Source organism: Oryctolagus cuniculus, chromosome 15 (genome assembly GCF_964237555.1).
Source record: "Oryctolagus cuniculus chromosome 15, mOryCun1.1, whole genome shotgun sequence".
Lineage (NCBI taxonomy): Eukaryota > Metazoa > Chordata > Mammalia > Lagomorpha > Leporidae > Oryctolagus > Oryctolagus cuniculus.
Genome location: NC_091446.1, coordinates 47,431,846 through 47,449,419, shown reverse-complemented (window position 1 = coordinate 47,449,419; position 17,574 = coordinate 47,431,846). Strand labels below are relative to the sequence as shown.

The 17,574-nt window shown below is 37.4% G+C and overlaps 1 protein-coding gene across 1 annotated transcript in view; it reads left to right on the top strand.

The window, feature by feature from the left end:
- LOC100356485 (protocadherin-15) overlaps positions 1–17,574 on the top strand; it is a 1,660,811-nt gene that overhangs the window by 799,198 nt on the left and 844,039 nt on the right.

The window sequence follows — 17,574 nt, the reverse complement described above, 5'->3', positions numbered from 1 at the left end:
CTTTTTACAAACTGACAATTGTGATGGTAGATCTAATATTCAGTTATCAAGATTTTTTTTAATTTTTATTTAATAAATATAAATTTCCAAAGTACAGCTTTTGGATTACAGTGGCTTCCCCCACCCCATAATTTCCCTCCCACCCACAACCCTCCCATCTCCCGCTCCCTCTCCTACTCCATTCACATCAAGATTCATTTTTGGCTGGTGCCTCGGCTCACTAGGCTAATCCCCCGCCTGTAGTGCTGGCACCCTGGGTTTTAGTCCTGGTTGGGGCACCAGATTCTGTCCAAGTTGCTCCCTTCCAGTCCAACTCTCTGCTGTGGCCCAGCAAGGCAGTGGAGGATGGCCCAAATGCTTGGGCCCTGCACCCACACGGGAGACCAGGAGGAAGCACCTGGATCCTGGCTTCAGATGGGTGCAGCGCACTAGCCATAGCAGCCATCTGGGAGGGTGAACTAACAGAAGGAAGACCTTTCTCTCTGTCTCTCTCTCTCTCACTGTCTAACTCTGCCTGTCAAAAAAAAAAAAGGTTCATTTTCAATTATCTTTATATAACGAATCAATTTAGTATATATTAAGTAAAGATTTCAACAATTTGCACCCACACAGAAACACAAAGTGTAAAGTACTGTTTGAGTACTAGTTATAGCATTAATTTACATTGTACAAAACATTAAGGACAGTGATCCTACATGGGGAGGAAGTGCACAGTGACTCCTGTTGTTTACTTAACAATTAACACTCCAGTTTATGGGATAGTAATCACCCTAGGCTCTTGTCATGAGATGCCAAGTCTATGGAAGCCTCTTGAGTTCACAAATCTGATCTCATTTAGACAAGGTCATAATCAAAGTGGAAATTCTCTCCTCCCTTCAGAGAAAGGTACCTCCTTCTTTGATGGCCCGTTCTTTCCATTAGGATCTAACTTGCAGAGACCTTTCATTTAGGTGTGTTTTTTTTATTTATTTTTTATTTTATTTTTTTTTTTTTTTGCCAGAGTGTCTTGGCTTTCCATGCCTAAAATACTCTCATGGGCTTTTCAGCCAGATCCGAGTGCCTTAAGGGCTGATTCTGAGGCCAGAGTGCTGTTTAGGACATCTGCCATTCTATGAGTCTGCTGTATATCCAGTTTCCCATTTTGGATCATTCTCTCTATAATTCTTTCAGTTAGTATTAGCAGACACTAGTCTTATTTATGTGATCCCTTTGATCTTAATCCTATCATTATGATCAATTGTATACTGAAACTGATCACTTTGACTAGTGAGATGGCATTGATACATGCCACCTTGATATGTACTCTATAGAATACTATACAGCAGTAAAAAAACAATGAAATCCAATCATTTGCAACAAAATGGAGGAATCTGGAAAACATCATGCTGAGTGAAATAAGCCAGTCCTAAAAGGACAAATATCATATGTTCTCCCTGATCAGTGACAATTAATTGGGCACCAAAAAGGAAACATGTTGAAGTGAAATGGACACTATGAGAAACAGTGACTTCATCAGCCCTTGTCCTGACTGTTGATGAGGAATTTAATACTTTATCCCTTTTAGTATTTTTTTGTGCTACTTAATACTATTGGTTGAACGCTTTAATTAATACACAAATATTCTTAGGTGTTTAAATTTAACTGAAAAGTGATCCCTGTTAAATATAAGACTGGGAATAAGAGAGGGAGGAAATGTACAGTTTGGGACATGCTCAATGGGACTTGCTCCAAACGTTAGAGTTAGAAATGTGCCAGGGGATTCCAATTCAAGATTTTTTAAATTTATTTCAGTAATTAATATGATATAATATGTCCAACAGATAGTAGAGAAATATTCAATAGAACTTACTAAGAATTATATTAATACAACATTACATGATTAAATGCCTGAACATATAATTTTAGGGAGTTTTTATACTAGTTCACAATGATTTACCATGATATATAAATCTAAAATTAGACTGAAAAGCACCCATTAGAAACAAAAGCATAAATGAAATGTATCCTGACCTTATAATGATTATAAAAGTATGCAAGAACATAAATTGCTCACAAGCTTTGAGATTTCTTTATTCCATACTTCTTCACATAGCATAATAACAATATTTGATGATAATTATTCTGTAAAACAATGGCTACTAAACCTCCAAGGAAACATTAATGGATTTTGTGGCTGACATTCGATGAAAACACCATATCCTCAAAATACTTGGTTAATATAGTATCAGTAGGGAATCTACAAAAGCAAAGTCTCTCAACACTAGAAATATATGCTAGGGGACTCATGACAAGAGCCTAGGGTGATTACTGATGCCATAAACAAGAGTGTCAATTTGTTAAGTCAACAACAGGAGTCACTGTGCACTTACTCCTCATGTAGGATCTCTGTCCTTAATGTGCTGTACATTGTGATTTAATGCTATAACTAGTACTCAAACAGTATTTTTCACTTTGTGTTTCTATGTGGGTGCAAACTGTTGAAGTCTTTACTTAATATATGCTAAACTGATCTTCTGTATATAAAGAGAATCAAAAATGAATCTTGATGTGAATGGAAGGGGGAGGGAGAGGGAAAGGGGAGGGTTGCAGGTGGGAGGGAAGTTATGGGGGGGGGGCATTGTAATCCATAAGCTCTACTTTGGAAATTTATATTCATTAAATAAAAGTTAAAAAAAAATAATTCACATTATTGTTGGATTACTATGTTGAAGTCAGTTTTCTAAGTTGGTCCAAATATGTGATATTGTGTAAACACTATGGTCATTTTCTTTAATGCCAGAAGATTGGTGAAAAATAAGTTAAAGGGGGACATGCATCCTGTATTTGGAATTCTGAAATTTCTCTTCACTTCTTCCTTATTTCTCTCTCCCTGAACCATACTCTCTGATTCTGTCTTCATGCAGTATTGACATAATTATGAAATCTGTTCAGGATTTTCATTCAAAAATGTAGCTAAAATTACTGATTTTTTAATTGATTCATATTACCAGGATGGATTGAAATAAGAGATAAAACTCATGTACTAGCTGCACATTGAAATTGCCTAAGGAATCCACATTTCCACATTTTCTATAAATTAATAATTCTTTCTTATGGCAAAAGAAATTGGCTTTAATGTTGTTCTTTTGAATTAGTAGTTTAATAGGTAATAAAGAGAGTAACAATAACTGTTTATAATATGATTGGCAGGGGGAGCTTGCATGACTTAAAGGGTTTAGCTGCTACCTGCAATGTCGGTATCCCATATGGACACCAGTTGAAATCCAGACTGCTTCAATTCCAATGCAGCTTCATACTGATATGCCTGGGAAGGCAGTGAAAGATGTCCCAATGGCTTGGGTCCCAACCATCCACATGGGAGACCCAGCAGAAGCTCCTAGCTTCAGTATGGCCCAGTCCTTGTGTTGTGGGCATTTGGGAAGTGAACCAGCGGAAGGAGTATCTCTATCTGAATCTCTCTCTCTCTCTCTCTTTCTCTCTCTCTCTCTCTTTCTCTATTTGAAAATCAGACATACATACAAACACACACACACACACACACACACATGGAGAGAGAGAGAGAAAGAGTTTTTCATCTGCTAGCCACAATATTCACAACTTCACAGCTAACCATAGTACTCAACAAATAAAAGTGAAATACCACAGTTTCACAGGAGTATAAACAACAAGGGCTGGAAATAACCATGCCACAAAATGTCCATTTCATTCCTATATACATTTTTATATTCTACATTAACTGCCACACATCAGAGAAAACATGTATTTTTTTTTTTCAAACTGTCTTATTTCACTAAATATAAGGATTTCCAGTTGTATCCAATTTGTTGCCAAAGACAGGATTTCATTATTTTTAATTCCTTAGAGGTATTCCATTGTGTATATATACTACTTTTTCTTTATCGAGTAATCAACTGATGGACATCTGGGTTGATTCCAAACCTCATATTTTGTGAATCAAGCTGCAGAAAACATTGGGATACAAATAACACATTCGTATGTTTATTTAATCTAGTTTGGGTAAATTTCCTGGAGTGGGATGGCTGGATCATAAGGCAAATATATGTTCAGATTTCTGAGGAATCTTGATACTGTCTTCCAGTTGTACTATTACTAGTTCCCTCCAACAGTGTAGTAGGATACCTTTCCAACCCCACATCCTATCCAGAATTTATTATTTTCTGATTATTGGGTGATAGCCATTCTGACTGGGGTAAGGTAAACCTCATTGTGGTTTGTTGTTATTGTTTTTTTTTAATAATGTTCATCCTTTTTTAAATTTTTTTTATTTAGTAAATATAAATTTCCAAAGTACAGTTTATGGATTACAATGGCTTCCCCCCCATAATTTCCCTCCCACTCGCATGCCTCCAGTCTCCTGCTCCCTCTCCCATTCCATTCACATCAAGAATCATTTTCAATTATCTTTATATACAGATCTATTTAGTATATATTAAGTAAAGATTTCATCAGTTTGCACCCACACAGAAACATAAAGTGTAAAATACTGTTTCAGTACTAGTTATAGCATTACTTCACATTGGACAACATATTAAGGACAGATCCCACATGAGAAGTAAGCACACAGTGACTCCTGTTGTTGACTTAACAATTTAACACTCTTGTTTATGGCGTCAGTAATCTCCCTAGGCTTTAGTCATGAGTTGCCAAGGCTATGGAAGCCTTTTGAGTTCGCAGACTTCTATCTTATTTGACAGGGTCATAGTCAAAGTGGAAGTTCTCTCTTCCCTTCAGAGAAAGGTACCTCCTTCTTTGATGGCCCCATTCTTTCCACTGGGATTTCACTCCCAGAGATCTTTCATTTAGGTTTTTTTTTTTTTTTTTTTTTTTTCAGAGTGTCTTGGCTTTCCATGCCTGAAATTACTGTCATGGGCTTTTCAAAAAACCAGCTCCTTGTTTGGCTGATTTTTTGTAATTTTTTTTTTTTTTTGATTCAATACCATGGATTTATTCTCTGATTTTAAGTATTTCTCTTCTCCTACTAGATTTGGGTCTGGTTTGCTTCAGATTCTCTAGATCCTTGAGAGGAATTGAAAGCTCATCTATTTGGTGCCTTTCCAATTTCTTGATGTAGGCACCTATTGCTATAAACTTTCCTCTTAACACTGCTTTTGCTGTATCCCATAAGTTTGGTGTGTTGTGCTGTTATCCTCATTTACTTCCAGAAAGTTTTTGATTTCTCTTTTGATTTCTTCTATGACCCATTGTTCATTCAGGACCATGTTGTTCAATCTCCATGTGTTTGCATATGCTCTAGGGATTCCTTGAGTTGCTAATTTCCAACTTCATTCCTTCATGGTCTGAGAAGCTGCATTGTATGATTCTAATTATTTTGAATTTGCTTAGACTTGCTTTATGGCCTAGTATGTGGTCAATCCTAGAGAAGGTTCCATGTACTGCTGAGAAGAATGCAAATGCTTTATGTGTAGGATGAAAAGTTCTGTAGATATCTGTTAGATCCATTTGTGTCGTTTAAATCTACTGTCTCCTTTTGATCTTCTGTCCTGTTGATCTGTATATTTCTGAGAGTGGAGTATTAAAGTCCCCCAGTACTATTGTATTGGGGTCTAAGTCTCCATTTAAGTCCCTTAACAATCTTTTAGATAAACCGGTGCCCTGTAATTAGGTGCATATACATTGATAATTGTTATATCTTCCTGTTGAATCGATCCCTTATCCATTATATAGTGCCCCTCTTTGTCTCTCTTAACAGTTTTTGTGTTAAAGTTTATGTTGTCCGATATTAGGATGGCTACACCTGCTCTTTTTTCATTTCTGTTGGCATGGTATATCTTTTTCCAGCCTTTCACTTTCAGTCTGTATGTATCTTTGTTGGAAAGATGTGTTTCTTGTAAGCAGCAAATAGATGAGTTTTGTTCCTTAACCCAATCAGCCAATCTGTATCTTTAAACTGAACTTTTCAGGCCATTAAATTCAATGTGACTATTGATAAGTAGTAAATTTGCCCTGCCATTTCCCAAAGATATTTTCTAATATATGCTTTGAACTTCCTGTGATCTTTTGCTGTGAGGTTTCCTTCCTTTACCTTCTTTCATATTGATGACCGTGTTTCTGTGTTTCTGTGTGTAGCACATCTTTAAGCATCATTTGCAGGGCTGGACGACAAATTCTTTCAATGGCGACAAATTCTTTCAATTTCTGTTTGCTGTGAAAGGTCTTTATTTCACCTTCATTCACAAATGAGAGCTTTGCAGGATATAATATTCTAGACTGGCAGTTTTTCTCTCTTAGTACCTGTGCTATGTCTCGCCATTCCCTTTTTGTTTGTAAGGTTTCTGATGAGAAGTCAGCTGTGAATCTAATTGGAGATCCTCTGAGAGTAACCTGACGTTTCTCCCTTGCACATTTTATAAACTTTCCTTTATGTTTCACTGTGTTCAGTTTGATTACAATGTGTCGTGGTGAGGATCTCTTTTGGTCATGTATATTAGGGGTTCTAAGATGTCTCTGTCCTTCTCCAAACCTGGGATGTTCTCTGCAAGTATCTCACTAAAAAGGCCTTCTAATCCTTTCTCCCTCTCCATGCCTTCAGGAACTCCTAGAACCCGAATATTGGTATTTTTAATAGTATCCTGTAGATTCCCAACAATATTTTTAATATTTCTAATTTCCTCTTCTTTTCTTTGGTTTGAGTGTATACTTTCCTGTTCTCTGTCTTCTAAGTCTGATATTCTCTCTTCTGCTTCTCCTATTCTGTTTTTAAGGCTCTCTAATGTGTTTGTCATTTGATCTATTGAGTTCTTCATTTCATTATGATTTCTCATCACTATCATACTTTCCTGTTCTACTAGTTGTTTCATTTCATTTTGATACCTCCTTAAGATTTCATTTTCTCGAAGGAGATTTTCTGTCCTGTTCAGTAAGGAATTCTGTAGTTCAAGCATTTGTTTTTGAAAACTTCTAAATGTTCTTATCATAATTTTTTTTTGAAATTCATATCTTGCATTTCTTCCATCTCATCATCTTCATAATCTTGTGTTGGGTTGTCTTGTTCATTTGGGGGTGTCATAGTGTCTTCCTTCTTGTTCCTGTATTTGTTGCTTGGCATTATGGAGATATTCTTTGGATTCTTCTTCCCTCGCTGTGGTGTTTTTTCTTGTTATACTATGACTGTATTAAGTGGACTGTCTGCTTTTGATGGATCCTTAGAGGCTTGAGATGGGTGTGGCCTGAGAGCTCTGTTTGGTTCCTCAGGGTTAAGGATGTGCCAAAGGTGACACTCCCAGGTTAGGCGTGGTAAATCTCTCTCTCTTTCTTTCTTTTTTTGATTCAAAAGGGAAGTAATTCCACACAGCTGAGTGGAATTGGATGTAGTTAGCAGGTGAATGATATACCCACAGGAGCCAGAGATTGGAAGCTCTTTCCCAGGACCACACAGGGAATCTGTACTGCCCTCAGTGTGGGATCAAATTCTCCTGTAGTCTCCCACTGGGTTGCCAAGGTTGCCAAATTGTAGCGTCTCTGGAGAGTACTCATGTGAATTCTGTGAGTTCTCTCCCCCACTGTCTCTCTTTTCAGTCTCAATTCATTAGCACCACACATTCACTAGGTCCTAATTTCCTGTTGTTTCACCCCACCCCAGAGTCAGGTTTTTCTGCTAGGCTGAGGGCGGGTGCCGACCTGAGGTCACCCTGCTTATGATGTATGTCCAAAATGGCGCGTGCTCTTTGTCTTGATCACTTTTGGGAAGTGAGCAGAGAGAGAGAAACTCGTGTCCATATCGGTCACTTTTTTTTTTTTCCTCTCTCTTCGAGTTAGCCTGGTGAAATTTTCCCCACAGGGTTTCAAGCCTCATTCCCTCTAGTCTCCTCTTTCTGCTTGCCTGCCGGTGTCTCGGGCTATTGAGGTTTGGTTCACCTCGTGTTCCAGCGCTGGTGTGTTGATTCTGCCGCTGGTGACCCAAACCATGGGCTCCCATGCTCTCCACACAGGTCCACTGTGAATCACTAGTTCCAGAAGTGTTTCCTCTGCTGTTTCTTCCCCTTCTCTTCCTTGAACCTGCAGTATCTCCACTTTTATTAAACTGTCTCTTCCCGGACTATTAGTGTGCTCCCTTCCTATTCTGCCATCTTGCTGCTCATATTATTTTTACATTTTCCTGTGTCTTTTGTCATTTGTATTTCATCATTTGAAAATGCCTATTCTTTGTCCGTTTCTTAAATTGATTGCTTTGTTGTCTTTTAATTTATTGAGATCTTTATAGATCCTAGATATTAATCCTTTATCAGTGACACTGTTGGCAAATATTTTCTCCCATTCTGTTGGTTGCCTCTTCACTTTGTTGAGTGTTTCCTTTGCTGTGCAGAAACTTCTTAGTCTTATGTACTCCCCACACTTGATCTTAGCCAGAATGCTGAGAAGCAATGTAATCCCATTTGCATATTTTTGCTTTTATTACCTATGTTTCTGGGATCATTTTCAAGAACTCTTTGCCTATACCAATGTCTTGCAGAGTTTCCTCCATGTTTTCCTCTAGTAAATTTATGGTATCAGGTTGCAGATTTAGATCCTAGGTCTATTTTGAATTGATTTTTGTATAAGGTATAAGGTAGGGTTCTTGTGGCATAGTTTTGCACATGTAGATCCAATTGCCCCAGGAACATTTGTTGAAGAGATTTTCCTGTTTCCACATATTTATTTTAGCTTCATTCTCAAAAATCAATTGGTTGTAGGTGTGTGGATTGATTTCTGGGTTTTCTATTCTGTTCCATTGGTCTACATAACTGTTTTTGTGACAGTGCTAGATTTTGTTAATTAAAACTGGCATGTAAGAAGTCTTGAAATCTGGTATTTTGATGCCTCCTGCTTTGTTTTTGTTGTGTAAGATCACTTTAGCTATTCAGTGTCCATTGTGTATCACATTTTTCTAGATCTAAGAATGTTGTAGGTATTTTGGTTGGGATCACATTAAATCTGTAAATTACCTTGGGTACTATGGATATTTTGATGAAATTATTTCTTCCAATCCACAAACATAGAATATTTTTACATTTTTTGGTGTTTTCTTCTATGTTTTCCTTTGTTTTTTTTTTTTTTTTAATCTTCATCATAGAAATCATTCCATCCTGGATTAAGTTGATTCTGAGTCATTTAAATGTTTGTAGCTATTGTGAATCATACTGATCTTACAAATTCTTTCTCAGCCAGGAATTATTTTTTCAACAAAGGTTATTGATTTTTGTGTGTTGATTTTATATCCTAGAATTCTACCAAACTCTCCTGTGAGTTCCAATAGTCTCTTAAGTAAAATCTTTTGGTTCTCTATTTATAGGACCAAGTCATCTGAAAATAGCTATTATTTGATTTAATCCTTCCCAATTTATATCCCTTTGATTTTTTTGTTGTTGTTGTCTAATGGCTCTGGCTAAAACTCCCATAACTGTATTGTATAGCAATGGTGAAAATGGGCATCCCTGTGTGTTTCCAGATATTAGTGCAGATTCTTTTAACTTTTCCCCACTCAGTGTAATGATGGCTGTGGGTTTGTCAAATATTGACTGGATTGTATTGAGCAATGTTCTTTTTATATCCAATGTGCCTAGGATTTTAATCATGAAAGGATGCTGTATTTTATCAAATGCTTTCTTTGCATCTATTGAGATAATTTTATAGTATTTATTTTTCATTTGGTTAATGTGCTGTGTCACATTTTTCGATTTGTGACTAGTGAATCATCCCTGCATACCAGGGATAAATCCCACTTAGTCTGGGAGAATGATCTTTCTGATGTGTTGTTGGATTCTACTAGCAAGTATTTTGTTAAGGATTTTTGTCCCTATGTTCATCAGGGATATTGGTCTATGGTTCTTCTACTTTGCTCTATTTTTGGTTTTATAATTAAGGTGTTACTGGCCTCATAGATGGAGTTTGGGAGGATTGCATCACATTCAATTGTTTTGAACAGCTTGAGAAGGATTAGTTCTTTCAGAGTTTTGTAGAGTCCAGTAGTGGAGCCACCAAGTCCGGGCTTTTCCTTGTTAGAAGGGTCTTTATTCATGATTCAAACTCTGCTATGGTTATTGGTCTATTTATGTTTTCTATACTGTCATGACTCAATTATTTGTAGATTGTATGTGTCCATATTCATCCATTTTTCTAGATTTTCCAATTTATTGGCTTATAGCTATTTTCAGCAATTCTTGATGGTTAATTTTATTTTAACCCCCACACCTTATTTTGTTAGTTTGGCCAATGGTGTATTAATTTTGTTCAGTTTTTTTTTTATATTTTTTTGTTTTCAAACTTTTATTTAATGAATATAAATTTCCAAAGTACAGCTTATGGAGTACAATGGCTTCCCCCCCATAACGTCCCTCCCACCCGCAACCCTCCCCTTTCCCACTCCCTCTCCCCTTCCATTGACATCAAGATTCATTTTTGATTCTCTTTATATACAGAAGATCTGTTTAGCATACATTAAGTAAAGATTTCAACAGTTTGCTCCCACACAGAAGCATAAAGTGAAAAATACTGTTTGAGTACTGGTTATAGCATTAAATCTCAATGTACAGCACACTAAGGACAAAGATCCTACGTGAGGAGTAAGTGCACAGTGACTCCTGTTGTTGACTTAACAAATTGACACTCTTGTTTATGGCATCAGTAATCACCCGAGGCTCTTGTCATGAGCTGCCAAGGCTATGGAAGCCCCCTGAGTTCACTGACTCTGATCATATTTAGACAAGGCCATGGTCAAAGTGGAAGTTCTCTCCTCCCTTCAGAGAAAGGTACCTCCTTCTTTGATGACCCATTCTTTCCACTGGGATCTCACTCACAGAGATCTTTAATTTAGGTTTTTTTTTTTTTTTCCCCCAGAGTGTCTTGGCTTTCCATGCCTGAAATACTCTCATGGGCTTTTCAGCCGGATCCACATGCCTTAAGGGCTGATTCTGAGGCCAGAGTGCTATTTAGGACATCTGCCATTCTATGGGTCTGCTGTGTATCTCACTTCCCATGTTGGATTGTTCTCTCCCTTTTTTATTCTATCAGCTAGTATTTGCAGACACTAGTCTTGTTTATGTGATCCCTTTAGTTCTTAGTCCTATCATTATGATCAGTTGTGAACAGAAATTGATCACTGGGATTAGTGAGATGGCATTGGTACATGCCACCTTGATGGGATTGAATTGGAATCCCCTGGTATGTTTCTAACTCTACCGTTTGAGGTAAGTCAGCTTGAGCATGTCCCGAATTGCACATCTTTTCCCTCTCTTATTCCCACTCTTATATTTAACAGCAATCACTTTTCAGTTAAGTTTCAACACTTAAGAATAATTGTGTATTGATTACAGTATTCAACCAAAAGTATTAAGTAGAACAAACAAACAAAAATACTAAGAGGGATAACATATCTAGTTGCTCATCAACAATCAGGGTTAGGGCTGATCAAGTCACCGTTTCTCATAGTGTTCATTTCACTTTAACAGGTTTCCTTTTTGGTGCTCAGTTAGTTGTCACCGATCAAGGAGAACAAGTGGTATTTGTCCCTTTGGGATTGGCTTATTACACTCAGCATAATGTTTTCCAAATTCCTAACAGGGATCACTTTTCAGTTAAAATTTAAACACCTAAGAATAATTGTGTGTTAATTAAAGAGTTCAACCAATGGTACTAGAACAAAAAAAAATGCTAAAATGGATAAAGTATTACATTGTACATCTACTGTCAGGCCACAGCTGATCAAGTCACTGTTTCTCATAGTGTCCATTTCATTTCAACAAGTTTCCCCCTTTGGTGCTCAGTTAGTAGTCACCAATCAGGGAGAACATATGATATTTGTCCCTTTGGGACTGGCTCAATTCACTCAGCATGATGTTTTCCAAATTCCTCCATCTTGTTGCAAATGACCGGGTTTCGTTGTTTTTGACTGCTGTATAGTATTCTATAGAGTACAGACAAACAAGCTGTCTGCACATTAATGTTTATTGCAGCTCAATTCACAATAGCTAAGACCTTGAACCAACCCAAATGCCCATCAACAGTAGACTGGATAAAGAAATTATGGGACATGTACTCTATAGAATACTATACAGCAGTCAAAAACAATGAAACCTGGTCATTTACAATTTTGTTCAGTTTTTAAAGGAAAAAATAACAGCGATTCATGTTTCTAATAATGTTTTTTGTTATAATTTTGTTTATTTCTTTTCTAATTTGCATTATTTCTTTCCCTCTACCAATTATGGATTTGGTTTATTCTTGTTTCTCGAGCTCCTTGAGATTCTTTGTTAGAAAATTTATTGTATGCCTTTCTAATTTCTTAATGTAGGCACCAGTTGCTATTAACTTTCTTTCTAACACTGCTTTTGCTGTATCCCATGTTTTATGTGTTGTCATTTTCATTCATTTCTAGGAATACCTTTATTTCTATTTTTATTTCTTCTTAACCCACTGTTCATTCAGTCTCCACTGTTCAGTCTCCATGTGTTTGTATATTTCCTAGAGATTCTTGAGTTGTTAATTTCCAGCTTTATCACATTGTAGTCAGAAAAGATACATGGTATGACTTCATTTCTTTTTTTATTTTGGTCATATGTTCTCTGTGACCTGACATAAGGTCTATCCTAAAAGAAGTTCCATGTACTGATGAAAATAATTTGTGTTCTGTAACTGTGGGATGAAATGTAGATATCAATTAGGTCCATTTAGTCCATAGTTTCATTTAGCTTTGTTGTTTGTTAATTTTTTTGTCTATTTTATGTGGTCATTGATGAAACTAGGTTTATGAATTCCCCATTATTATTATATTTTGGTCTTTATGTCTGCCTTTAGATCCATTAACATTTGTTTTAAACAGCCAGATAACCTAGCATTGGTTGCATATATATTTGCTATAGTCATATGCCCCTGTTGAATGGATCCCTTAATCATTACATAATTCCCTTCTTTGTCTCTCTTAACAGTTTATTATGTTATACTTTTTCTGATATTAGGATAGTTATATATGGTCATTTTTGCCTTCTGTTAGCATGGAATATAATTTCCACCCTTTCACTTTCATTCTGAATGAGTCTTTGTTGGCAAGGTATGTCTCTTGTAGACTGCAAATAGATGGGTCTTGCTTTTTTTAATGTATTCAGTTAGTATGTATGTTTTAATTGGAGAATTTAAGATATTTGCATTTAAGATTGTTATTATTTTTTTGACAGGCAGAGTTAGACAGTGAGAGAGAGAGAGAGAGAGAGAGAGAGGTCTTCCTTCCATTGGTTCACCTCCCAAATGACCGCTACTGCCGGCACACTGCACCAATACGAAGCCAGGAGCCAAGTCCCTCCTCCTGGTCTCCCATGTGGGTGCAAGGCCCAAGCACCTGGGCCATCCTCCACTGCCTTCCCGGGCCACAGGAGATAGCTGGACTGGAAGAGGAGCAACTGGGACAGAATCTGGCACCCCAACTGGGACTAGAACCTGGGGTGCAGGCGCCACAGGCAGAGGATTAGCCTAGTGAGCCTCGGTGCCAGCCCTAAGATTATTATTAATAAGTAAGGACCTTGTCCTGCCATTTCCCCATAAAGATTCCTGTTGTTTGCTTTGGATTTCTTTTGTGCTTTAAATACGAGATTTTCTGCATACACATTCTCTCATAATGATGGCTATTATACACTGTTTCTGAATGAAGCACATCTTTAAGAATGTACTTAAGGCTGAATCAGTGGTTAACAAATTCTTTTAATTTTTGTTTGCTTTAAAAGATATTTATGGCCGGCGCCGCGGCTCACTAGGCTAATCCTCCGCCTAGCGGCGCCGGCACACCGGGTTCTAGTCCCGGTCGGGGCGCCGGATTCTGTCCCGGTTGCCCCTCTTCCAGGCCAGCCCTCTGCTGTGGCCCGGGAGTGCAGTGGAGGATGGCCCAGGTGCTTGGGCCCTGCACCCCATGGGAGACCAGGAAAAGTACCTGGCTCCTGGCTCCTGCCATTGGATCGGTGCGGTGCGCCGGCCGCAGCGCGCCAGCCGCGGCGGCCATTGGAGGGTGAACCAACGGCAAAGGAAGACCTTTCTCTCTGTCTCTCTCTCTCACTGTCCACTCTGCCTGTCAAAAAATAAATAAATAAAAAATAAATAAAAGATATTTATTTCACCTTCATTTTTTAATTTATTTGAGAGGTAGAGTTACAGAAAACGGAAGACAGAAAGAAAGGTCTTCCTTCCAGTGGTCCACTCCCCAGATGGCCACAGCAGCCAGAACTTCTTCTGGATCTCCCAGATGGGTGCAAGGAGATCCATAAGATGGCTTATATTTTCAGGTCATAAGCAGAGATCTGGATCAGAAAAGAAGCAGCTGGGAAATGTACCAGCACCCATATAGGATGGGGTGCTACAGGTAAAGGCTTAACTTACTACACCACAGAGCTTGCCCCTAATTCACCTTCATTTATAAATGAGAGCTTTGCTGTGTTGAGATTTTTTTTTTTTTATCTTTTACACCTTGGACTATGTCTCTCCACTCTCTCCTAGCCTATAGGGCTGCTGATGTGAAATCAACTGTCAGTCTAATTGGGGATTCTCTGAAAGTAATCTGGCATTTTTCTCATGCACATTTTAGAATCTTTTACTCTTGAAGGTTTGACTATAATGTGTGATTGTAGAGATCTTTTCTGATCATGTATATTAAGGGTTCTAAGTGATTCCTATACATGGATGTCCCTGTCATCATCTAAATGGTGTAATTTTCTTGCTATCATTTCACTGAATAGGCCTTCTAAAATATGCTCTCCACACTTTCAGGAACTCCTAAGATACATATGTTTACCCATTTTATAGAATCCCATAAATCTCAAACATTATTTTCAGTTTTTCTTCTTTTTTTATTATTTCCAAGGATTTGTCTTCTAGCTTAGTCTTCCCTCTGCTTCAATAAATTTGTTGTTAAGACTTTCCACTGTATTTTTATTTGACCTATTGAATTCTACATTTCTGATATTTCAGTTTGATTCTGTACTGCAAGATTTTTATCTCTTGGGAACATTGTTCATCCATGTCATGTATGGATTTCTTTAACACATGTATTTTCTTCTCTGTATTTTATAGTACCTTATGATCATTCTTTTGAATTCTTTTTCAGGTGTTTCATCAGTATCTTCATTTCACATTCTAATATTGAAGGGTTATTGTGATTCTTTGGGGGAATCATATTGTCTTAGTTGCTCGTGTTTCTTGTATTTCTGCATTGATTTTTGGCATTTGTGGAAACATTTGTTGGATTTCTCCTCTAATGGTTTTTATCTTTGAACTATCCCTTTTGGCTTAGTGGAGTGTCTGTTCCTTCAATGGATATCCAGAGGCGTGTGCTGGGTAGGGCCAGAGAGCTTTAGCAGTGATTAAGTGTGGGACAAGAGTCCAGAGTGGGGGCTGTTACTGTGGCATAGTAGGCTAGACCTCTGCCTGTGGTGCAAGCATCTCATATGGGCTGTAGTTCAAGTCCTGGATGCTCTAATTCTGATCCAGCTCCCTGCTAATGTGCTTGGAAAAGCAGTAGATGATGGCTCAAGTGCTTGGGCCCCTGTACCATGTGGGAGATCTGGAGGAAGCTCCTGAATCCTGGTTTTGGATTGGCCCAGCTCCAGCTGTTGCAGCCATTTGGGGAATGGGCTAATACATGGAAGAGCTGGAAGAGCGCTCTCTTCTCTCTCTTTCTTCCTCTAAGTCTGTAACTCTGCCTCTCAAATAAACAAATAAATCTTTAAAAAGTAAAAAAAGGGTCCAGGGTGGGGGACAGTGCTGTAGTGGGTAAAACTTCTGCCTCTGGTGCCAGAATCCCATATCGGGTGCCAGTTCAAGATCTAGCCACTTCACTTCCAGTTCAGCTCCCTTCTGCTGGCCTGGGAAAGCAGTGGATGATGGCTCAAGTACCTGGACCCCTACATTCATCTGGGAGACCAGGAAGAAGCTTCTTGCTCCTGGCTTCTGATTGACCCATTGTGGCCATTTGGGGAGTGAGCCAGAAGATGGAAATAAATATAAAACTTACTTGAAAGATAGAGAGTCAGAGACAAGAGACATTGTCCATTTCCTGGTTCATTTTCCCCAAACCCACAATACTCAAGTCTGGGTCAGGAAGTAAGGAACCCAGAGGTCAGTTGATATTTTTGTGAGTGTCAAGGACCAAAGTTCTTGAATCATTACTTGCTGTCTCACAGAGTGTGCATTAGTAAGAAAATTAAATCTAAAGCATAGCCAGGACTTGAACCCAGACACCAGAATACGGGATGTACATGTGCCAATATGTATGTAAATTGCTATGCCAAAGGCACATCCATGGCAAAATATTTAATGAATTTAGAGTAAACTAAGATCTGAGGCTTGAATTTATGAACAGATATTAAATGTTGGGGTTTAGTAGTATGAACGAAATCAGATTTTGCAATAAGCAAATGGATTGTGCTTCTATGTCCTAGCTAACTTTAGACCAGGAATGGTTGGTTTTATCAGTTTTATGACTCAAACTTTTGAATTAAAATATGAATTGCTGAAATAATTTCATATTGTTAAGATCCTATAGACTGAAAACCCAATAAAAATTTCAGTCCACAATCTTGGTAATATAATTTTATGATAATGACAGCAAATCAGATTATTTTCAAGATTACTCTTCAGTCCAAGACTTGTTTTCCTTTTCTCTTTCATCAAGTTTTTGGAGAAATGTCTCTCCTCTGGATTCCCAATAGTAAATTCTGTATTTTTATTAGTAACAACATTTGTATATTTTCCAAATAATTAGACTATACTTTTTCTCTACTTTTTTTGCAATCAGAGATTAATAACTTATTGAGATAATACTGTCCAATTGCATTGGGGAGCATTTGGTGATGCTGTGTTCTAGTAAACTACAAGGAAAGAAGTACACTTTTTTCTTTATTAAATACCTTATCTCAGTGCAGGAGGATATTTAATGAAAACTAAAACTAATATGAAAACAGAAGTAAATGTCAGGTACTGAAGTTAGTAAGCCCCTAATAATGACTTACCTAGGATTTTGAGCTGTGGTTTCTAATATTTATCCACTCATTAAACACTGTGCTAACTTTTGACATTTAGATTTTGCCTAGTAGTAGAACTGAGATGAAAATAATGGTCTCTGAGGCTTAGCAGGTAATAAATATTGTTTGGAACAACTAACATTTGGTGAATTTAAATATATGAGATTTACTAAATGCAGGTTTTATTTAAAATTAATTTATAGGTGTATGTAAAATATTCCATGATTGTGTGCTTATTTTTGGTAAACTGAATATTTTAAATCTTTGACATTTGTTTCTCCACTGCCTTTAGGTTCAAAGTGTAATAGATACAAATGATCTTATTATTTATAGTTTTGAATCTCAGTTTATAGGAACACCTAATTATTTTTAAAACTCTTAACAATTATTCCAGCGATTTATTTGTAAGAGTATAAAAAATAGAGTCTATCTAGACTTTATTTTTACAAAGTGTTAAGTATGAGGTGCTAAATAACAAGTTTCCAGAGATAAAAACTGGATCTCATATAATCATGAAATTAATAAGAAATCAGTTTATCCTCAGAGTCTAATGTAGGTA